The sequence below is a fragment of the Lissotriton vulgaris genome, chromosome 10, assembly GCF_964263255.1.
Source record: "Lissotriton vulgaris chromosome 10, aLisVul1.2, whole genome shotgun sequence".
Taxonomy (NCBI): Eukaryota; Metazoa; Chordata; class Amphibia; order Caudata; family Salamandridae; genus Lissotriton; species Lissotriton vulgaris.
The window spans coordinates 404,416,745-404,442,063 of record NC_141698.1 but is presented as its reverse complement, the minus strand read 5'-3'; positions in this window follow the sequence as shown (position 1 = coordinate 404,442,063).

Sequence of the window (25,319 nt, the reverse complement as noted above, 5' to 3'; positions counted from 1 at the left end):
ATGTAAATGGGCTTTGGGTAAAGGGTAGGAGAGATAGGATAATGTTGTATTTAAAAGAATGCCCAGCGCAAGTCAATATTCTGTTAGAGACACACTTTACAGAAGAAGAAAGTAGTTTTTTCTTGACATCCCAGAGGTGGATCGCACATGCTGTCTTCACGAAGTAGACATTGGTTACGAAGAGCTTTATTGGTTAAGCAAGGGACAAATATTCTAGTAGAAAGAAGTGTCTCTAATAGTGCAGGAAGGTGGCTGGTAGTAAAGTTAAATATTTTTGGTTAAAATTTTACTTTGATAGGTTATTCCGGTCCAAATCTTGACGAAATAGGTCCATTACATGAGTTGGAAAAATGAGATTTTAGGTTTTCCAGATCAGATTATAATGGCAGGAGATTTTAATACTGTTCTAGACCATAAAAGGGACAGATCCCAACATAGTAGAGCGGCTTGTAATCCTAAAATGTCGTCTAGATTTCGGATGGTGATGGCCCAGTGTGGTCTTTGTGATATATGGAGGTGCATGGCAGGCTCGCAACTTGGTTTTACTTACTACAATAAAAAGTATAAACATAAATCCTGTATCGATTACTTTTTGATTGACAGGGTACTTAAATATGTGGTAGTTGAAGTTAAACACATTGGAATACACCTGTCTGATCATGTGGAGTGGTGTGGCTCACTGGTTAGAGGCGGCAGACCCGTAAGCAGAGAACGGCCCGGGACCAGGGTTCAAATCCCGACGCGGCAGGGTCGTGGACCAGGGTCAAAACGGACTCGATAATTCTCACCTCGGGGCCTACTCTAACCAGGGAACACACTCTGCAACTCTGGGCATTAAGCTTGCCTCATCTCTACAACGGCCCCCCAAAGATGCCGGGGATGCCTGGTTTCACCTTGGAGATACCCAGAAAGGGACCATCTCACAGGGAAAACCAGGATGGGTTCCCCAGCGGTCTTCAGCGCCAGGATACTCCATGGAGTCGCAGTGTGCTTTACAAGTACACCCACCTCATTCAGCCATTCTTCTTCATTTGAGGTTTGGAGAGAGGAGTGTAGGTTCTAGGTGGATGCTTGATCGCACTATTTTACTGGAAGATTAGGTTATTGAGGGGTTAAAAGTGTAGACTGAAAAATTTTTTGAAAGCAATCTAGGTTCAGCCAAGATTTGGACAGTCTGGGATGCTTTTAAAGCTTATTTAAGGGGAAGACTGGGCACTCTAGCGGCAAATAAGAGGTGGGTTTACCATGGTAAAGTATCGGGACTAGAAGAACAGATTCAGAAGTCAGAGGGGGCTTTGAATAATCTATGTGGACTGGTGGATGACGAGAGGTTGGTGGCCGAAATCTTGAAGCTAAAGGCAGAGCTGTCAGGAGTTATAAGCAAGCATGTCAGAGAAAGATGGGAGGCCAGCCAGTTGGCACATTTTTAATACGGTGAAGGCTGCGGTAAATTACTTGCATTGAAGGTGAAGACTGACCGAGTTAGAAACCTTATTAAAGAGATCACTTGTGAAAATTCAGGGGCAGTGTTGAGTGACAGCCATGGGATTAGTCACTCTGGGAGAATATTTAAATAACATTTGGTTATGAATGAGGAGGATGTGTCACCGTGGCTAGAGCACCTAGAGTCCCTTCCAGAGGAGGCAATGGAAGCCATAGATGATTAGATCACCTCAGAGGAACTTGAAGAGGGTTGGGATCGTGGGAAGGCTCCAGGGCCGGATGGTCTCCCTCTTGAGGTTTACAAGGTTCTGGCTGGTACTATAATTCCTATTTTTAGACAACTTTAACACAATATTTCAGTCAGACACTGTTTTTCCTGACTCTTGGAAGAAAGCTATTATAACCTTAATTCCAAAACGCGGGAAATCCCCCCAAAAAGTGGACTCATATAGGCCCATTTCTCTGTTAAATGCAGATTATAAGGTGTTTGCAAAGGTTATGGCAGTAAGGCTGAATGGTTATATGCCTCGGATGGTGAATGAAGACCAAAAGGGGTTTATAAGAGGAAGGACGTTAAAAGAGTTGACATACTCATTTATTGGTTCTATAGACATGGCAACTGCTTATGGTCCCCCCTGCCAGTGATAGTATTAGTCGCTGCTCAAGCATTTGACAGTCAACTGGGCCTATTTGCAGAAGGTGGTTAAACATTTTAATCTAGGTCCTAACTTCTGTAGAGCTTTCAATAGTATCCATTCCACTCCGGAAGCTAGAGTGCTAGTTAATGGGATATTGACCTCTCCAGTAAAAATCATTATAGGGACCAGGCAAGAGTGCCCGCGCGCACTGGTATTGTTTGATCTCTATATCGGGCCATTGGCTAGAAAAATTAGGAGTTGTAACAGTATTGTGCGTTTTGAGTTTAATGGCTGGACAAAAAAGGTAGAGTTGTACACTGACGACATTTTAATCTTCACAACAAACCTCGCAAAAAACATGAAGCCTATAATGAAATTACCAACCGAGTTCGGAAAAGTTTCAGGTTATGATATTACTAGAGACAAGACAGAAGTGATGAGCTGGAATATGGGCGAGACCGGGATTGCTGTTAAAAGAGAAATTAGATATTTGCGGGTAAGGATCACCCAAAATATTGCAGACCTTACTAAAGTCAACTTTGACCGGGTTAGAAAAGAGATTTGTGCTAATATTCAGGGTTGGATGCATCTTCCGCTAACTCTGTTTGCCAGAGTAAATTTAGTATAATTATCTTGCTTCCGAAATTAACAGTTTTGTTTGATTCTATCCCCTTATCGTTTAGAAAAGAATGGTTTGTTAAGTTGCAGAGTGATATAAGTTTGTGTATCTGGGCATCAAAAGGGCCGCAAATCTCCTGGCACACATTAAGGAGGAGGCTGTTGAAGGGTGGTTTAGCTCTTCCACATTTTAGACTTTACTCTTGGGCCTTTTCTCTAAAATACGGTGGGAATGTTATTGGATATTTCCCTATATTCAGAAATAGGTAGGATGTTTAGAGCGATGCATATTAAGGAGAATGGAGCAGGAATTGGTTTTATGTTTAAATTTGCTGATCCAAAATACTTTAAGAAGATCAGGTTGAAGACTCTGAGGGAGATGGCGGAAACATGGTTTAATATTAGGAAGGGGTTCAATATACGATATTTTAGCTATTGGGCCCCTATCTGGGAATCCCCTGGTTCTCCTGAGTGGACAAAAGACTTATTGGCTTTACCTTTGAAAGAAGCGGGCATTCTAAGATGGAAACACATGCTACTGGATGGTCAGCTGGTGCCGTGGAACTGGTGCGAGCAGGTGGTGGGCCCAAGGGTTTCAATGTTTAAATATCTTCAAGTGCAAAGCTGGTTTCAGACTATGGGGAAAAGTTAGGAGAACAAAATGAGTTAGAAGAAAAACTTATTTCCACTGCAGTTGTTAAAAGAGAAATCGCCCCATGGTATTGGATGATTTTGGAGATGGGGGATTGTGTATTTACCTTGCTGGTGGATCTGTGGAGAAGATGCTTGCCAGAGATCGAGCTGGAAGACCAATGGCAAGTATCTATGAGTACACTTTATAAAATAGTTGAACCCACAAATCTAAAGAGGAATATTTTTTTTACTGTACATAGGGCTTACTGGACTCCACAAAGGCTTTCTAAATTTGGCTCAGGAAGAATGGTGGTATGTCCAAAATGCAGCAGTCAGAGCGTCAATTACTTACATATGTTTTTCTACTGTCTGGAGTTACAGCTCTTCTGGGAGGCAGTAAGTAAATGTTTAACTTGCGCCCTAAACCTACAGATCAAGGTAAGCGCTGTTTTGGTTATTTTTGGAGTATTGGAATGCCATCGCTTTATTACTAAAGACAATGCAAAATTGGTATTTTATGCTATATTTTAGCTCGTAGGGAGATATGTAAATTGTGGGTATCTCCGACACCTCCAAGTTTGCATTTTTGGTTAAAATCTATGAGTGATCCTGCTAATTTGGACATTTCGGATCAGGGGAAAGGAAGATATAAATTATGGACTCCTTTTTTTGTCTAGGTAAGCTACATGTTTAGAGGGAATGGTCCAATGATTAAGGCTTTCACTGCCTCAGCTGTGTAAAATCTTTTCTGCGCGAGCAGAAGGATATGGGGACGTGTCTATGTTGGATAGAAAGAGGAGCTCTCGCTAAAAGATAGCATGGTCGCTATTCTGGAAGCCTAGACCTTATTTATCCCTGTCATAGCAAATGAGGTCCGAAAACCCAAGGCTGGCATCGATAGAAAGACAAAACGTGGAAGCAAGGCAAATGAGGACAAAATAAAATGTGTTTTTGTGTGGTATTTCACGTATTTTTCCCTGCAAACAGTTATGTAGGGTAATGCCTTTGGAGGATGTGTGTTGTTGTGAGCATTTTAGCCCTGTTACATTTCATTTTTGGCATTGCTGAATTAATGCTGTCTTCTCTGTGTTACCATGCCTCTTTTGTCTGGCCAGTGTGTGTGTGTTTATGTGTGTTTGGTATAGGCCACCATTTGTCTTTGTTGTTCATTGTGCTATGTGGCCATTGGCCATTTTGAAGAGTCAGTGTCCACCCTAGGCCTGCATGTGTTCTTTGTTTCCTAGAACCCCTGCTTGTTGTTGTTCTGGCAGTGTGGCTGGTCGCCATTTTGTGCAGCCAGCCATGTGCTTTCCCCACAGGACTTCATTTCTTCTTTGTTTGTGGCCATGCTTCCATGCTGGTTGTTGTTGTTGTGATGTTCCCTTTCTGTGCTGTTAATGGAGTAAACAATTTAACTTAACCTAGGATGTATAAAATTGTGCCTTTTAAAATGTATTATTATACAGTCTCCTAGTGAGGATTTTACATGGGAACCAACCTGGGAGACTCTCTATGAGCAAGTTGCAACTTTATCCTGAGTGTTACCTAAGCCAAAAAATCACTTTGTTCAATAAGGAGGCGTGAGCATCAGTGCAGGAATTTGCAAAATTGGGGGCATTTTCCAAGATAATGTGGTAAGGAGTACACTTTGGTGGAATCCGGGTGCCAATGCCAGTTTCCTTGATCAAGTTGATGTATTGAGTGCTTAAAGGATTCATGCATATCCCCTGATCTCTGCAGGTTTCATAACTACTTTGTATTCCATCTTCATTATCTTCGACCCAATAGGATGGATGAATAATTTGTATAATTTGCACACAAGAATTAATAAACCTAGGTGGGTCACCAGTACTAACATTGCAAAAACTAACAACCTATGGTATGCTGAGGGATTGCAACCACTTGCAGAGCCATAGTAAATATACTTTGATATTGCCAGGCTAGGGAAGAGAGCAAACAAAATGAGACTGCTAAATAGGTCAAAGTTACTTGTGGTTTTCCATACATGTATGGCCCATAAAAATATAATTCCTAGTGACATCAAGCAAGTGGGATCTTTATAAGGGGGGTGTGGAAAGGAAATAACAGTGGTCACATTCTTCTCTAAACCAAGAAAGTAAATCAGAGGTAGCAAGGGATGAGTTAGCCTTAAAAGGTATGAAACTTGTATCACCCTCAAAAGAAGATGTTAAACAAGTAGAATCATTACTAAATTATCATGCACGTCTAAATGTCAGACAGGTAAACATGATTATTGAAGACTGTAAGTTAGATCAATGGATCAAACAAAACAACAGGATGCATGGGAGATAATCTCAGCATGACTTTAGAGAACAAATAGTTATAACAGATCTGACCTACACAATTCGGACCATGTAACTCAGCAGGAATTTTCTAGGTTAAGTGATATAGATTAGGATAATACATCTCCCAACAACCTTTCACTATTAATATGGAATGTGTATGGGCTAAGGCACATCCTAGAATTTGATCAAATTATAATAATTTCGTCCAAATATAAGATTCTGTGTTTCCAGCAGACTTGGCTGCGGTTGGAAAAGTTGCCTTACCTGGGTCTCACAATCCTGGTGCAGTAGTAGATAGTATTGTTATAATAAATGTTAGATAAATCAGAGGGAATACAAGTATAATTTAGTCCAATTTAGATTATTGGAGGAAGATATAGGTCAAATTGTAATGCCATATCCATCATGTCTGATATTTGTTCTGGAAGATTTTAACTTGAGATTGCAACAGGGTCAGAAAGAAACACGTACTGGGGATTCATTAGAGGTATATAAGATACCTTTGGCTTCCTTTCCACTGTGTCAAAATTCTAAGTCATAGACCAAGTTGCAGGGCTTCTTTCAGAGCCATAGATGTGTCTGCCAAAATGGCCGCTATGATTCATATGTACCAGTGTAACAGACGTATAGGCATGGCAGTGCAGAAGGGCCAATAGATTATATTTTCATTCAAACATGGTACTATTCCCTGGTTGAAGACTTTCATGTTTTGCCATATCAAATCAGTGATCTCTTCCCACTGACAGCTAAACTGCATTTAATGGCAAGCAGGGAAGCGATTATGCCTCTAGATACAGAATTTCCTCAATGTCTTACAATGAGGATAAGTGTTCAATGCATTCTCGCTCTAGTGAAATAACAAAATATTAATGCAGATGGCCATTAACTCATACGGGGGAACCACTTAATATATATGTTAATATGATGAAACAAAAGATTGTGATGACCCCCACCTGCAACATCTCTGTTACGATACCCTCATGCACCCTCTGTGTACTGGGCCTAGTGTGTAACATTCATGTTCCTTTACCCCTGTGGCTCTTTATGGCGCACTATGATACCATGACTGATGTTCTTCAAAACCTGTGATTCCATTGCGATTAAGAATTTGCAAGCTTACCCCAGAATCCCATGAGACAATGGCAAGCCTGCTCCCACTATTATGGGGCCTTGGTCTTGTTTTCCATTATGCACGTTTGACCAAAAACAATACATCTGTTTCCTATTATTTGGTTCTGATCATCAAGTTATATTAGCCCATTCTGTAAGGTCAAGGAGAGTGTAATAACAAGTGTTTTTTCCAAGGTTCGTGAACCTTCCAGACGGCCATGTGCTCCACATCTTCTAGCTACATCTGTTGCATCTTCAAAAGGGTATATAAACCCACCCATCCCAGACCTGTGACCTGGCATGGCTCCCTGTGGAAAAAGCTTCACCCTTCCCACTCACTTGGAGAATCCAGTTGGAACTGAGAAGTACTCCAGTCTCCTTTAAGTCCATCTGAACCTGTGGTTCTTGTGGTACCAGCTCCCTTGATGTCTTCCTCCTTTCTTCCTCCTGCACAGCTACTCTGGAGCTCTGGAGAGCTTTTATTGAAACTGTAGTCAAGTGGAAGAACTATGCTAAGTAATTGATATCAGGTCAGTTCACACTAATGCTCATTGAGTAGTAAGCAGAACAAATATCCTTGTTTTCCATCCCCTCTGTGTGATTACACCAGTGCCTCTTCAGAGTTTATACTCTGGAACCTTCCTGTAACCTTGGTTCTAGAACTTTTGGTGTGCAAGGATTAAAGACTTGAGCTTTGTGTTTTTCTGATTAACAGTAGTGCCTAGAAATATTACTTCAGGGTCTTTGATATATGTATGAACCTTGGACCAAAGACTTTTCTGAGTTTAATCTCCGGGAATGTATCAAATTCCAGTCTTTGATTTTGATTATTCTGCTCTCATGTTGTGCTGCTGATGAGACCTGTAAGTGTATGTCACTGAACTCAAAGTATGGTCACTGAATGTAGAGACCTGTTACTGTAAGGATGGCAACTGCATCCTTTTGTTATTTCCAGTGCATTGTGTCATCACAAAACTAGAGGTTCTGGTCCAGTGCACATCTACCTCACAAATGTAGAAGACCTCCAAAGAGAAAGATCCTATTACGCAGTGTCACACAGCCACAGAGCAGATCCAATACTGCAAGTCTCTATTTTCTTATTTTATCCTGACCCTACTTTTCTCTGGACGACAGTGTGTGTTCTATGGTTGTGATTCATTGGCAATTGCTGTCCTCAGTAGGGATCGGAGGTCCAGCATCGACTCCAGTATCGTCTCCACGGTTGGGACCAGGTGAGTGCAAGACAGAGGCCATGTGTGTCTAGGTATAGACTCGTGAAAGACATATAAAACACTATATATCAACTTGCACCTATAGAGGGATGAAAAGGAATAGATGGTTTAATAAGGGAAGTCAGTTGATGAAGTGAAAGTTGAGGAAATTACTGAGGGCCTTAAAGCCTATTAGAAATAGGTTATAATATTGTGGACTGTTAAGACAATACAAAAATAAGATATGCTATAAAAAGTCAATATATTTCACTGAAAACGAGGAGTAAATTCTGTCAGCTATTTTAATGAAAGATGCTCGAAAATTGCGAAACTGATAAAAAATGGTAGCAATGGGAATGGTGAAGATGGAGTTAATATAGTACCAGAAAATGTATGGATAGAGTAAATAACTACCCTTTAAAAGGAAAAAGGGTGACCGTGCCTGTCAGAATCTTAGCCCTGTAGCCATCGAGAATGTGGACCTTTTTCCAGCACCATCAGTAAAAAATATAGTATCTAGAACCAGGTTCAGTTGCGTTGTGGGGCTGATTGATCTGCTGGCATTAGTAATAAAAGCCAAACAGGATTGGTGTGAAAAGTTCCTCTTTGAGGCATATAAATGGTTTAGAGCTATAGGTATAAACCCAATGAATTGTAAAGGGGCTATTATTAGACCCATAACTAAAAAGGGGGACCCTATGGTCCTGAAAAAGTATAGGCTTATTAGCATACAAAATGTGGGAGCCAAGATTTATGGGAAGATTCTTTTGAACAGTCTCAAAGTGTGGCACAGACATGGAATGACCAACCTTTTCATCTAAGGACCTCCCCATCTCTGAGAGTTCCGAAAGTCTGTAGACCAGGCTATTCAGCTTATCAACTGGACCCTGCTAGTGCCTGGATACACTCATGGATGACAAGAAGCGCTCCACAAATCTACTGATTGATTGAAGAAGGGAATTTGATCCCAATAGAACAAGGTTTTTTAAAATAAATATCTTTATTCAATATTAACCCCCCCTACCCCCTTCAGTGATGAACAGGAAAACCATAATACACATTGTCTTCATGAGCATTACATTGTAATTGACCATAATTATATAATAAAACATTTTTAGTATACAATTTCCAAGAGCAAGTATACTATTTAAGAGGAAAAAGGAGAAAAAGAAGAAAACACAGGATATCCAAAGGAAAACTAATTAGAAAGGCAAAAAGAAAAGAGAGAGCAAGGGCATAGTACAATCCCACTGAGTTTCTAATTTTGTATGGCGCGCCATTGTGTGAGAGGAGTCCAGATCCTAAGCCCCCTTTTGCGACGCTGTTTACCTTTCCTTTTGTAGATGGCTACCTCAATGTTGTACATGGCCAATAGCCTAGCTAACCACTGTTGGAATGAGGGTGCTATAGGATTGAGCCATGCAGATGCGATGCATAGCCGCAGAACCGCCATTGCGACAAATATAAGCTCATGGCCACTGCCGGGATTATCTGGGTCGTCTGCCTCTAATAAAATTATCTCACTTCAAAAAGTGATCTCTCTATAGAGAACAGACGTCAGAAAACTCTCTATATCTTGTATTAAAGATATTAGTGCGGGATAGGAGGCGAAGATATGAATAGAGCCGGGACAGTGCCATGCATCTGAAGAACAACCACCGCCGGCAGATCCTTCTCCCACCTCGCCGCCAAGACCTGGAACACCCTCCTCACCAACCTGCGGCAGACTCAAGACCTCCTGGCCTTCAGATGACTTCTCAAGACCAGCACCCCACCCCCCAGCGCCTTGAGAACCTCACAGGTTTGTAGCACGCTTAACAAATGACCTGATTGATTGATTGAATAGTGTACAATACAGACAGCATGTCCCTTTAATTATGTGACAGTTTAATCAGACAGTTATATGATTGATTGGGGGTTCGATGCAACAGCGGTAAATACATGATAGGTGCTATTTCTTGGCAGCAGAAAAAGTATTACAGCTAGGAAATGGGGAGAACCTTGCGCTTGCAATAAGAAAGTGAAAATCACTTAGTTATTAGGGATGAGTAATTGCTGCTGTAATTATATAGGCCATGGAAAACGGGCGATTGTGTATAAATCATTGATTAATATACTTATATCCTACTATAATACGCGAGGCAAACACCCATTCTGAGATGGCGGCACTTAACACGCAACAGAGTCCGCTTTCTATGATGATCGATAAAACAATTACGATAGGCTCTGGCATTTTTAAAACCGCATGGATGCCGGGTGGGTTTGTTTTTTATACGGAGGTTGTCAAGAGCAAGGAGCAGGCCAGGAGACGCCAGAGTCCCAGTAAGTCGACATAGGGGGTGAGATAAGGATGTAGTTCACAAAGATAGACGCTTCTATGGATTACAAGTACCGCTTTGACAATGTTTTAAGAAATGAGGAATTGACGGTTAGTGTAGCACCAATATGCCCAATGTGATAGCAGTGGGGGTGCGTAAATGGTGTAAACTAGTATAGTAGAAGCTCCGTTTGACCCGAACACTGCGTTAACGTTACTTCAATGACCCGGGTATTGATGGTCAGTGCAGCGCTTTGTGCGCGTTGCGTTAGTAGTGCAACCCGACATTTTACGGGGGTCATTTGTTACTTTGAATGCGAGGTTGAAATGGTCTGCCTGCCTCGTGGGTGACATAGGACTCCACCGAAGCGCTAGGCATTACGTAGCAGATAGAAGCATAACAACAGTAAAAACACAGTGGGTTTTAAATTATTTTGATGTTTTTAAGAGCGTTGAGAATTATCGACTGGGCAAATATAATAACTGATAGAAAGTGTCTGGGGAAGGCAAGATGGCGGACTGACACCGCCAGTTCGAAGGACAGCTGATGGAAGTCTAGTCGTGCTTGCTGCTTCTCGCTAACCGGCTAAAATTCAACTACATCCGAGACGCTTTTGGAAGGCTAAAAGACTGAGAGACTTGTCTGGGATACTTTGCGCTGCAAGTTCTGTGCAGTGGTGTACCGTAATTCCACTCACCCAGCTAGGGGGCTGAGCTGGATGTGGCAGTTGTTTGGGAACCGGTTGAGGCAGCTGATCCGGTCTGCTTGGCTTACGCGGTTTACGCGGTCAATCTCTCCGGGTATGAACGGCTAGTTCACGCTCGGCTGGTTTGGGCTGCCGGCTGCACACGAAGGCTCATGATCTCTTCCTGCGGCAGGACTTCGTGCAATGGCACCAAAAAATCAATCGAGAAGTGCTCGAGCAGCGAAGCCAGCCTGAACAGACATTACAACTGGGGCTACCGAAGGAAATATTACTGAGGGTTCAGAGCCGCTGGAAATTGGCTGAGAAAAGCGAAACTCGGGTAGACCAGAGAAACCGGGACCAACTATCAGTAAGCCACTTTTACGTTTACCACTGCTAAATAAACTTACTGAGACATTTGCCAGTAACACACCCAATTCAAATGTCTTAGGACCATGCAACATTGATACATCTGCATTGTTAGCTACTTCTGGTCTGCTTGGCAATATTGTTATTAACGCAGTGGGTAACGGGAATAATGTAAATGCAGAGCCTGCTGTTGCTGTTGCCTCTCCTAGAGTCCCTGCTGGATTAACAAAAATACTGACAACATTATCGGACAGTGCTGCCCGTACTGCCTCACTCAGAGGATAGCACCACCCATACTCCACCAGCACCATTAAGGCCAGTAGATCTTTACGAAAAGCCAATGCTGGGAGGAGAGGAGCTAACAGAGAATTTAGAGGAAGTAGGGGTGGAACTGGTGGAAACTGGTGATTCAGGGCACGTCTAGCATGTCGAGGGGACAGAAATGGACGAGGAATATATAGATTCTCATGACTCAGTAAACTACACTCCTTCTAGCTCAACTAAAGCTGCTGGCATAAAAAAGGGGAGATGCAAGCCTAAAAATAAGGTGAAGAAAATAATTAATAAACCAAAAACTACTACGGCAACGGAAAGAGTGATAGCTGAGAACAGCCCTTTGCGGAAGTGGGTTCAGGCGAAAGGTGGGGTAAAATTAATGGCCCTACGACTCTCAGGAAATAGCCTACTGAGGCAGGTGCAGCACCTGGCGGAATAAATTGGTCTGGAGAGATGGTACAAGTTGCAGCTTTCCCACCTCCCTTAGCACTTGCACCTGCAGCGTCGGCAGCTACCTCAGCAATAGGTAATATGGATGTGCCTACCTCATCTTTAAACGCCAATATAATTGTAACTGTTGCCGCAAAATAAATGCCTTCTTCTACTCTAGCATCATTGCCAACAGAAACGCCCCCTTCTACTCTAACATCATTATCAACAGTCGCATCGATGGCACTGCCAACACCAGCACTGGTATCAATGGGAGCAGCCGTAGTAGCTACACCAAAGGCTCCTGATTTAACTTTAAGGTATTCTACTAATGCCTCTGACAACTCTCTGCCAACTACTTCACAGCCCAAAACGACTTTTGAGTGTAACTCTCAAGGGGAAGTACCCTCATCATTTAAGTTGATCTTGCAATTGCTTAGCGAACAAAGGCAAGAAACTCAAGCTCACTATCAACAGATGCGAGAAGATAGTAGCAAAACCCAAGCAAGCTAAACTTGAAAACATGGAAAATCGGCAACACAGACAGAATATTCGAATTTTGGAGATTGCAGAGGGGGCTGAAGGAGCAGATCCTAGGGCATACATTGTTCATCTGTTTCAGAGGGCGTTTCCTGATCTGTCCAACTGGGATTGGGACTCACAGATACAACAAGCCCACCGGCTTCCTTTGATGCAAAGAAACAAGGGGAGTCAATATCCTCGCCCACTTCTGATCTGCATAGGAAACTACCTACTGCGTCAGGCTATCTCATTAAAAGCAAGACCTAATACACCAGTGTCGAAAGACTCTGTCACTTTTTTTGTTAGGTCAGACTTAAGCAAAGCCACCATGGATAGGCGTTGGAAGCTGCGCCAATTAATTGATCCAATTAAGGTTCTTGGTGGTCAAGTCTTCTTACAAGAACCAGCAAGATAAAAAAAACTTTAAGAATGGACGCACTTACATTTTCTCGGATGAAAGTGAAGTCGAGCAAGCAATGATCAAATGGAAATCAGAAAGCAATGGATAAAAAAACTGAGCGGCCTAATCTATCAACTAATAATGTCCAATTTCAACTTTATTTCAATCTAACCGTTATTTTGGTGACTCAAATGAACTATCTGTTACTTTAAAGATAGGACAAGAAGACTTGATTAGATTCCCTTTTTTTTCTCTCTTTGTGGCTACTTGGGTGTTTTTTGATTTTGTAGCACTGGCACTGGCCGGATCCCCGCAGCTGTGACTTTGCATAGCTGCCATTTCAACGGCAGCTTGGTCAATGGAGTGGCCTTCTAGGAGGGACAAGCATGGTAGGGGGGTGGGATTGGTGGGGGTCGAGGTTGGAGTATGGGGGAGGAAGGAAATCTCAGGGTAAAAAAAGGCATAAGATAAGTAGATTAGCGTTTATCGTTAGGTTTATTTGTTTAAAGTTTTCAAAGATGGGAATCTGTATTTTATAAGATATATCAACTAAGATGTTTAGAATGGAATGTGGCGGGTTTGAACAGTAGGGTTAAAAGAAGCTTAGTGTTTGAGGAACTTAATATGTACAATCCACAGATAGCCATAATATCTGAGACCCATATTGCATATAAAGATCGAAATTTACTTAAACAGCTGGGTTATGATATTTTAGTATGCACCGATTTTAATACTTCCACTCGCGGGGTAGCTATTTTGAAACAAAAACAATGTAGAGCAGAAGTCAACAAAACTCTCACTGATAAAGCGGACAGGTGGGTAATAGCACAGCTGACTCTTGAAGGTTGTAAATATACATTTTGTGGTATTTATGCTTCAAATATAGATGAACAAAAAGTGTTGATCAAATTAACATGGAGCTGCTTCGCTGGGAAGGGGAGCACATACTATTGGGGGATTTTAATTGTATCATGAACTACAATATTGATACGACTAGAAGGGGATCATTCCAGAGAATGCGCAAAACTCTGGCTGCAATTTTAGATCTTGCTCGCATTCATTCCATTAAAGATGCGTGGGGGTATTTACATCCAAATGCAGCAGGTTATACTTACTACTCAAAATTCTTGAATCAAGCACTATTGTAATCTGTCCGAGAGTTACTTCGGGCCATATTCCTATTCTTCTCTCTTTTGATATAGCAATAGAGAGTCCAACCCCTCGGTCGTTCTCATTCTCCAGATATTTATTTTTAGATTCAGTCTTTTTAAGACAATTAAAAGATCACTTAAAAGAATGTGCTAGCATAAACATGAACTCGACCTCACCAATGATAGTCTGGGACGCATGTAAAGCTAGCGTGCGTGGGTTTGCACAACAATATATTTGGCGACAAAATAAGGAACGTAAATGCCAAGATGAGAGAACTATTGCAGATATACTTTCTATTGAAAATCAAATAGCCGAAGCTCTACTTACGGAGGCGGCTAACATAGAAGATTTTGGTTTTAAACTAATAGAGCTGAAATCTGCACTAAAAAATACTTTTAGGGAAAAAAGCATTGCTAAATTAAAGAAATTTCAACTAACTCAATACGAAGGTGGCAAAAGGATAGGAACAATTCTGGCATACAAGGTCGCTGAGGATAGGGCTCAAATGTCTATTAAGGAAATCAAAGGGGCTAATAACCAAAGATATAAGCATTCCAAATCGATTCTGCAACAATTTGCTATTTACTATCAGGATCTCTATACTCCTGAAACCGAGGTTCCCGAAGAAGGGATACTAAGATATATTTCTTTAAATAAAGTAAAAAATATGGATATTGAACAATCTGCTCTACTTCTGAATGACATTACAGCAGTAGAAATTAGAACAGCTATTAATTTTCTACCATCCAGTAAAGCAACAGAGGAAGATGCGATTCCCCTGGAACTATATAAAATATGCACGGAGGAATTGATTTTATTACTGTCTAAAGTCATTCATGCTATTGGGGCCGGGGAAAAAGCTCCTAGGTCTTGGAATTCCACTCAAATTATATTTTTTCTGAAAAAAAGTAAACCAGCCAATGAACTTATAGACCCATTTCACTTATAAATAATGACGCCAAAATATTCGCGAAGATTTTAGCAAATCGGCTTGCACCATTAACCCCTTCAATGCTCATGACTAGCTCAGCTCGTCATGAGGCACGGTTGAGCTGTGCTGATGACGAGCTGAGCTCGTCATGAACAATGGGAATAAGCATCATTCAGCACAGGAGGAGAATTGCTGCAGCAGCGATGGTGTTAATGTCACAATTGGTATCACCCCAGCAACATGGGTTCATCCCAAAGAGGGATACCACAGCTCATATTAATATGGCCATCACGGCGTTCGACGTGGCACGGGTTGAGCCAACCCCACTCGGTATGATATTATTAGATGCAGAGAAAGCATTTGACCGAGTGGGGTGGGGCTTCCTGTGGGCCACATTGCAGGCTTTTGGTATCAAAGGCCAATTTTTGAATTGGATTCAGTATCTCTTTGACAACCCGACTGGCAAAATTAGTTATCTGGGAAAGTGTTCTCCTATCTTCCCAATAAAACGAGGTACGAGACAAGGATGCCCCCTCTCACCTTTGCTGTTCGCCCTTATAATGGAACCATTTCTACTAGCCTTGCAGAATCAGGTCAAGATTTCTCCTTTTGTATTTGGTTCCAACTCTCTTAAAATAACCGTTTACGCTGACGACATCGCAATATATTCTACAAATGTGTCAGAAGCAATGAAGGGCATCGTAACAGAGGCAAAACATTTTGGAATGGTTTCAGGATACAGGCTCAACACCAGCAAGACCCAAATTGTTATGAACCATAAATCACCTATTCCTGTATCGGGTGTATGCGAGGCAGCTACCTATTTAGGGGTAAAAATTTCGGCTAATATCACTGCAATATGCGCTTTAAACGAGTCACTAATAAAAGAAACTACTACTCTACTTAAGAAATGGCACAAGTTGCCTTTAAGCATTATTGGCCGAATAAATTTGGTCAAAATGAAGATTTTGCCTAAATACCTATATCTTTTTCATTCGATCCCTTTATGGGTAGATAATTCTTATTTTAATAGACTAGATGGCATCATTAGCAGCTTTATCTGGGGCTATAAAAAAGCTCGATGTGCTATCACTTTACTTAAACTCCCATTCAACCATGGCGGTTTGAATCTCCCAGACTTTAGATTTTAGTTTTGGTCTGCTTTTATGACTCACTTTCGCAGCATGGTGTACTCCAACAATAGTTTTTTTTATCAAGTTTATGTTGGGGGAGGACATAAATATGTTTCTTTACAGATTAAACAACCCAAATTATTTCAAAAGACGGCACGGGATACTATTAGTATATGGTGTGCTCTTCTTGTTAAATGTAAAACTTCTTTATTTCATTCCAGAACCCCTTTGTGGGCCAATCCTGGCTTCCTGGAAATTTTCCACGACCGAGCTGGTTTACATCTATCAGATCATGGCATAAAAATACTAGGGGATTTGTATGACCATAGGGGTTTTATTACATTTGAAAAGTTAAAGGATTGCCATAACCTTACGGAGGGGGCTCGGTTCAAGTATTATCAGATTCGGGACTACTTTGTACGGAAGCTAGGTCTCACTTCTGTTTTGGATACTGATCTATGGAATTGTATTTATAGGGAAACAGATAAGGCACTAATTATTATTGGATATAGAATTCTCATAGGATTTAGAACTGACGACTGCCCGAAGCTAGCAGAGAAATGGGGTAGGAAACTTGAAATTGATGTGACACCAAATATGATATCTTTATCTTTAAATAGCTTAAGCCGCTCTGTCCATTCTTCTAACCTTAAACTGCAACAATTTAAAACCATGTGTCAGCTCTATTACACACCAGATAGAATCTTGAAATGGGCCCCTAGTTATAATACTAGTGATTGCACTAAGTGCCCAAAATGCGATCAAAGAGCAACTGATATTAATCATATGTTTTTTAGGTGTCCACAGCTAACTGAATTTTGGAATGGAGTAACTAAAGTCCTCTCTATGAAGCTTGCACACCCAATACACTAACTTCTCTAGATGTGCTTGTTGGTATGTCTGCTGAAAGTGGGCCCCTGGTTGATTTGATTAATATTTTAATAGCCTGTGCTAGACTTACAATAGCACAGGTCTGGATCCAACAAAACCCACCTACAGTTATGGAGTGGTGGAGGTTAGTAAAGGAAACATATAACATGGAATATGCTCTGGCTTTAACAAGAGGAATCCAAACTAAGCTGAAAGTGGGAAGAATTTGGGGACTAATAATGCAAAAAGATTAATATCTCTTGTATTTAATGTCTCTTGTTGCTTTATGATTTAATCTATTTCCTTGCTTATTTCGTTTTTTGGAATGATTTACTTTTGTTTGTACCTATGAGTTCTATCTTTTTACTTTTGCTTATCACTCATGATGCTATTAAAAACATTTAAAAAAAAAAAGAAAGTGGCAGGTTAAAGACTGTTTGAGACACAACGAACTAGAGCAGCCTAAATGAAAATAGGACACTTATGTTAATGCCAGTTTAAGTAGTGCAGTTTTATTATCAAAGATGTTAGAGTCATTGATAAAGGGCTAAAAATAATTGTGGCCTTTTCATAATATAGGTAAATATTGGACCACCTGATTAACATTGCCGACGGTGAATCACCCATAGCTCCTGTGGTTTGAACAAAGGAAACTCGTGTAACAGGTAACATTAGGACTAACCAAACAGCTAATGGATTATGAGCCAATCATCTTAAAACAATAAAATTAAAAATGTGCTCATGTTTATTTTTAGCATCAGCAAGGAGGCAAGGTCCCCTACAAGTGTTGCTTTGAGCAAGAACCAATTTTAACAGATTCCCCAACAGCTGGAACCAGTAGATACGAGGTAGAAATGTTTTACACTATATGGTATATTGTTCAATGGCAGTCGGGGCACTAGAGAGTATTATCTGTACAGTTTTAGTGTTGCTCTCTGTTTGATAAAATTAGAAAGGGATATTCTTATCACATGGGGTGTAACTGATATTTGCTTAAAAAGTTGCTCTTACATGTAGAGACATTAGCCCCCGAAGAGAGGTACAAGGAAAAGGAAAAAAATTAAAGGCCTTCTTTAAAGTATGTGTATGTTATTTCAGGGTGATCGGATTTGGCCCCTTTTTGCTGAACATCCATATGCCAGTGCACTTCAAATAGACATCTGGCGTTTTTACGTGGAGAGACTGTTTCCTCCCTCTTCTAACCATTACAAGGGTGGGTATTTGCGTTTGATTCACATAAAATGAAGGAAGTATGATTGAATGGTTGTGGTAAGTGTGAGTGAGTATATCCAGGGACTTCAACAGCACCTTGATTGGAGCAGAGAATGTAGTGTGGAAACTCATGTTCTTATGTTTTTACATGCTCATGATTTACATGATCTTATTGGTAATATTTGATGGAATGTAATTAATATCAATTGTGTATTAGATTGGACACCTTGTTAATGTATGAGCATTTATAGTGGAATATACTGGGTTGTCATACTAATTCATTTTGTCCTTATGTATTGTTGTTTTTAGATTAATCTGGGGAGAAGTGTATTGATTTTCTGTCAGCCTGAAGAAGGTGGGATAGTATCAGATACCACCGAAACACGTCACTTCTGTGTTTAAGTGAAGTCCTTGTGTTTAAAGGAATGTCTGAGAAAACAACCTCTCCCCTCATCAAAAGGCGGCTCACTTCGAAAAAAATTTGTAATAAGCTTGTGTGGATACATTGAATACCTATGCATACATTCTATGTAATAAGAGTATTGACCTGGCATTGCTTTGCTAGTATTCTTCCATGTGGGTTAGGATGTTTATTTAAGTTTTAGATATCCTATTTCCAATTTTCTCCCTTTCTGTGAAATTGGCCTCAACAGGAATAAAGACAATTGTTTTTTTAATGTTTTACAATGAGATTTTTTGAGATAAGGTTTTAATCATAAGACTTTAACCTTTTTTAACATATAGACTAATAAAGAAACGTGATTTTTCTACATTGCTTTCTTGAGTTTTATTTGGTGCTGTTGGAATGAATGATTATTGGGAGTAGTATGTGTGTGATGTATGCACAAAACCAGAGCCCAAAGGGATTATTGGTTTAAGTGTTTATCTTTCTATAGAGAACAGACGTCAGAAAACTCTCTATATCTTGTATTAAAGATATTAGTGCGGGACAGGAGGCGACAATATGAATAGAGCCGGCACAGTGCCCTGCATCCGAAGAACAACCGACTGCGGCAGATCCTTCTCCCACCCCACCGGCAAGACCTGGAACACCCTCCCCACCAACCTACTGCAGACCCAAGACCTCCTGCCTTCAGACGACTTCTCAAGACCTGGCTCTTCGATCAGTAGCAGCACCCTTCCCCCCAGCGCCTTGAGACCATCAGGGGTATGTAGTGCGCTTAACAAATGACCTGATTGATTGATTGAATAGTTTACATCTAGGACAGCAAGTCTCTTTACCGGTTCCCCACTTAGCGATTTTATCTGGTGTGTAGTATAGAAAAAAACTGGTTTTATAAAATTGTGCCTGAAGCTTGGTAGAGATAAGGATAGTTTGAGCTAGCAGATAAGTGTGTAAAAATCCCTTATTTGATATCTCTAGTTCGCTTTGCCACTTCAGTGATGTTTTATCTAAGTCTTACGGGAATATTGCCATCAGAGAGGGGTAGACTCCACCGATAGAAAGTTGACTTTTCCCCTAGTGTCCTCCCCCCAGGATTACGTAGCAGAAAGTCCCTCATTAGGAGGTATTTGAAAAAGTCTCACCAATCTAGATCAAATTCATCTTTCAGGACTTTAAGGATTTAATCCCCTGGAATGTAAACAAGCATCCTAGCTGAGTTATTCCTGCCCTGTACCATTTATTTATACAGTTATCCCTAAAGATAGTTGTTAGAAGAATTGGATTATGCATTACAGGAGTATAATGTGAGGTTTGCCCTATTTCTAGTATTTTCTTTACTGCTTTCCTTAAAACTACTGTATAATGTCTTGAACCTAACTTTTGTATGGTAGCTATCATGTAAGTGCCCCCACAGATACCCACAGCTTGTGTTGCCCAAAAGCAGCTGAAATATGGATGGTGTATGTTCTTCTGCCATTATTTCATCAGTCCTCGTATTTTGTAGTATCTCCCTACTGTAAAGTAGTACTGACGCCCAGTAGTACCTTCTTAGGTTGGGAAGAGCGAGCCCGCCTCTATCCTTGGGGAGGCTGAGGAATTTATAGGCTCGTCGGGGTTGTGCGTATGCCCAGATAAATCTTGAAAATGTGCGCTCAATTGCTATAAACCATTGGTTTGAAAATTTGAGACAAACTGCCCTAAATAAATATAAGATTTTTCGGAAAAAAACATTTTAACTGCATTTGCTCTTCAGATTATGGATAAGTGGAGGTTATCAAAGTGTTGTAGATCTTTCTGTATTGAGCACAGCATTGGCTTGACGACCAATTCCTCAAGATCAGAGGAGATGGCAACTCCCAGGTATGTCGCTTTTCCCACCCCTATAGGGTCGTCCATCACTTTTTTTGGTTCAGGACAATCTGCGTCTTCCCTTGATTGAGCACTTAGCAAGAGACTAAGCCAAATTGACAAGCTTCAGTCTCAATGGAATGCATTGCTATCGTAGGATCAGAAGAAACTATAGCAATGTTGTCTGCATGTGCTAACATTTTTGTGGATTGTCCCGGTGATATGATGGGAGTGATTTTGTTGTTATTTTCTAGGCATGCTGGAGATTTCTACGGTTGTGTCTCCCCCACTAGTGTCTCTAAACAATTTTTCTTCGGCTAGCCTTAGTTTATGCTGCAAGCCCTGCATAGTTTCCCTTTCTTGTTTGTTTACCCTTTGTGAGTACTGCATAGTCTCTCCAGCGATCCTGGCTTTCAAGGTGTCCCAAACAGTGTCAATTGAGGTGCTGTCGATATTCTCATCTAAAAATTTGGGGCTCCAATCTCTCATATGGAGACAGTATTTAGAGTCGCGGGGTAGAGCTTTTTCGAATGTCCAGAGAGTAGGCTCTGATTTTGCGGGTCTAATGGTTAGGGTACACAAATGGGGATTATGATCAGATAATATCTGGGGCATTTTTTCCGTTTGACAATTGTTTTTAAGTGAATTTGATAATAAAATATAGTCTATTCTTACATGTTTATGGTGTGGATGAGAAAAAAAAGGTATACCCAGAATTGTTAGTATTGGAGGTCTGCCAGCTATCAACAAGTCCATGTAAAAGACACATATACCTTTGGTTTACGTCCCTTGTATAGCCAGTCATCTTTCGAAGACCAATCGGCCGGAAGGTTTATGTTGAAATCCCCACAGGCGATTATTGGGAGAGGCCAGTTTGAGAGCTCATTGGAGATTTCATCAAAAACCGTTGGGTCATCTGTATTGCTCCCATATATGGCGCATAGTGTCAGTTTTTGGCCGGTTTGTTATTGACACTCAGTGATAGCCCATCGACCAAATGTATCCGTTTTGGAGTGGTTAAAAACATACCCGCTGCCTCTGGCCAGAATGACAACCCCCCGTACTCGAGCCCCTTGTGAAGTGGCACACACCAATCTGTACCCTAATGTATTTAACAGATGGCTTTGAGATCCTTCTATATGCGTCTCCTGGATACACACTACGTTTGCCCCCCAGTTTTGTAAGCCAATTGCGACCATTTGTCTTTTTTTGAGATCGGTTAGGCCACATATATTTAGGGATAATACTTTTAACCCACCCATATTTTTAGCGGAGTTGTCCCAGAGCTATCAACACGCCTGTTTACTTTACAGCATTGGTCACCTTTGCCCTTTTCCCTCTGTCCTTCTATGGCCTTAGAGTACATGTTCCTACTTTGTCTTGGTACTGCTAACCTGTCCGTCACACTCGTTCCCCCCTCCCAGAGGTCACCCTCCCCCCACCCACCACCAATCTTGGAGGTTACCTGGTTGCAGTGCCAGGGGTTTGACGTCTGTCCACCAATCCCTCCATGAGCCCACCATGCCTCCCCATGTGTGTTAAGCCATGTAGCTATGTATACAGTTTTACAGTTGTAATGATGGCTATGAGTAAAACCAGCTTGTGCTTAAAATGTTTAAAGACACTTTGAAACTAATACTTTTCAATCTAAGGATAATTCCCCATTTTACATCTAGTCACCCTGTTAGTACAGACCATCTCTGATGCAAGTAGCAAAGTGGGAAAAAAACACAATACAAAATTATAGAAAGTGGGTGCAGACATCATCATATTGTTAACCATTTGATCACTGCTTATGGCCTGAAATTTCATCTAAATAATTTTGGGCCTGAATTTCAGAAATGAAGCGACGTGTAGCCCCTTGAAAGATAACTTTGAGTCTGGCTGGATTTTGTAGGTATACTGTAGCCCCCAGTTTCTGAAAAGGATGAAAGTGCTGTCTTAGTCTCCACCTGCGCTTGACCGTAGCGTGCGCAAAGTCTGGCCGGGTGAAGAAAGCGAAACCTTCAAATGTGCGTTTGCTGTTTGGTCTAGCCAGATCAAATAGTGCTTGCCGTAATAAAAAGTTTCCAAAGAAAACCAGCATCGCCTGAGGATGTTGTTGCGATGCCGGGGCTGGCTTATTAGGGATCAGTGTAAACCGGGGGCTCTTTGAACTTCTTTGTCCCAATCCCAATACTCCAGCACCTTTGAGGAGGGAAATCATAAACTTCCTAGGGTCATCCTTTTCAAATCCCTCCAGGACCCCCAGAAATCTCAAATTGTTCCGTCTCTGTCGGTTTTCTTGTTCCTGTACCTTCCACATCAGATCTTTAATGGTTCCCTCGTGTTCCTCACTTTGTTTCTTGAGTTTAGTGACATCTTCTTCAAGTTGCTCAGTTCTTACTTCAACTGAAGCTATGTGGTCCGCGATTTTGGCGCAGGTCTTTCCTACTTTCCAGACTGCCCCTTGTACTTTCCTGGCGGCTAGACGAGATCTCAGACTATCTGCTTTAGCCTCAGCTTGGAAGCTCTTGATGGATTGTAAGACAATATTCAAGGCTGCTTTTTGATTGTTTTCTGATGTTTCTGGAGATTGCTCCTTTTAGCGTCTTCCGTGATAGTCTTGCTGCCGCACAAGGATGACTCGAGGTTAGAGAGGACAGTTAGGGTCGTTTCCTCATAGTCCCACTTCAGGTCGTTGCTATCTTCTCTGTTGGAGGAGTCATAGTCCCTTCTGCGATGATTGCGGTGTTTTTTCTTTTTATGGGCCTTTTTGGAGAGCTGCCTATGTTTCAGGGGGCTCAGTATTTAAACTACTGTACAATTTGGCTCCGCCTTCCCCGCTTGAAGCTGAGATGCTGATGTTAGAAATTTCTGACTCGTTGGTAAGGGAGTAGAATTTATCGTAATTGTCAGGTGTTTTTAGCATGTGGCTTTGAAGATGCTGCCAGCAGGTTTAGAGCATTATTAGAGTTATTCAAGGGTACAGTTTGTAAGGTCAGATCAGTGGTTATTTTCCCAGTAACTGTCTTGGTGCTCTCAGTTTCCTCGGTCAGAACCCCGTCAAGCTGCAATAGAGGAGCCGTGCTGGTAGTAGGAAGACCATTATCAGGGGGCGGTGATGTGACCGGGGCCTCATACAGCGAGGCTTGTTGCATATCACCCAGCCTTGTCGTCCCATCTTGTGCCAGACCGGTCTTGGGTTCATCAGCACCGCCTCCCCTTGAATCCAGAGTCATTTAGTACCTTGCTGGTAGCGCCAAATCTGGAGGTAATTAGCGGTTGTGAGCCACCATTGTCTTTGGTGAGGCGCGCAGTGTTTTTTTTTAATTGTAGCTGATTTTGCTATCTCTTTCTGTGTAATCTTAAGTAAATCTTGTTCAGTTTTATAGCACTTTCCCCCCCAGGTTTGGGTTTTGTGCCCAGAGTACCAGTCTTTTTTTGCCTTGACAGAGTAGATGCTGAGCCCCCCTGGGAAGAGGTAGCAATGCTTTTAACTTTGCCCCCTTACCCGTCATACTGCCGTGTCCTGCGCTATAGAATAGTAGCGCGATGAAAGTGCCAGTGGATCTTGGTCCACATGCCTCTTTTCCAGCGCTGGCTGTCCGCATTTGTCCGTTTCTTTTATGAGGCAGGGAATGGTTGCAGTTCCCCCTCGCGATTCCCTTGCTCCGTGGTGCGTCTGGTGACGTCCGGCAGGGAGCACGTATGGCAGTGATGATCCGTGATGCCAGAGGTGCTGGAAAAGCCCGAGTGTCCTCGCGGCAGGGAAATCACTGCACTCCAAGCTTCAGGATACTGGTGAAGAGGGCGATCAAGGCACCGGGGGGTCCGTCAGGAGCATTCCTTAGTCTTCTGCAGTGATCCGGTTTCTCATAGCCGAGTTTGCATTACATTACGGCCGTGTTCTGCTTCTCATACGGGGATGCTTGGCGGAGCTTCACAGCGGAGCTGTCAGCCTGACGCCATCTTAGAACAAGGGGGTTTTAAAGAAAGTCATTCCAGCATTGATCAGTGTTTTAGTCTCTGAGCAATTGCCCGAAAATCAGTTGAAGTGTGGGTAGCTCTTCTGTTTATTTTAGATCAGCTTTGCTTTAGTAAACAGTGAAATCTTATGAACACAATTAAAAAATCAAGGGAATTCCAGAAGATCAACTGAGAATCTTAAGGGAACTCCATACTAAAAATTGGGCAAGAGTAAAAGAGGCTAAGGGGGGGGCTCTCAAGGAAAATAAATATAGAAACTGGTTTGCGCAGTAATGTGTGCACAACACTCTTTGCGTTGTACTTAGCAGATCTGCCCAAAAACTTTACAGTCTTCATAGTCATTTTTTAGCAACAATTAGAGGCTCTTATACCCAATGCCTCCTTTATGCAGATGGTATGATAATCTTAGATACCATTCCAATCAGCCTAAAATGGAAATTGGCAGAATTTAAGTAATATTTTGAAAACAATTATCTGGTAATACATTTTGACATAACTAAAATTATGGTATTTGGCAAATAAGAATACAGGAATTAGATGGTTTGGTGTGTAGACCCCAGTTGAGGGATTATTAGAATACAAGCATTTGGGGATGATTTTTTACTAGTGGTTTGCATATAGATATGCCGAAAACTAAAGCCTGTTCAACTATTGTGGATTGAAAAAACGTAAAGGTGATTATGGTGATTCATCACCACACCTACTCCTCACTGCCTTTAGAGCTCTGGTTCTCCCTCCATTTCTATATGGGACTGAACTACTGAATTTGAGTGGGAATCGGGGCTGGGCAAAGATAGAGGGGCTGTTTATAAAAAAATAGCTCTCCTTATCAAAATGCGC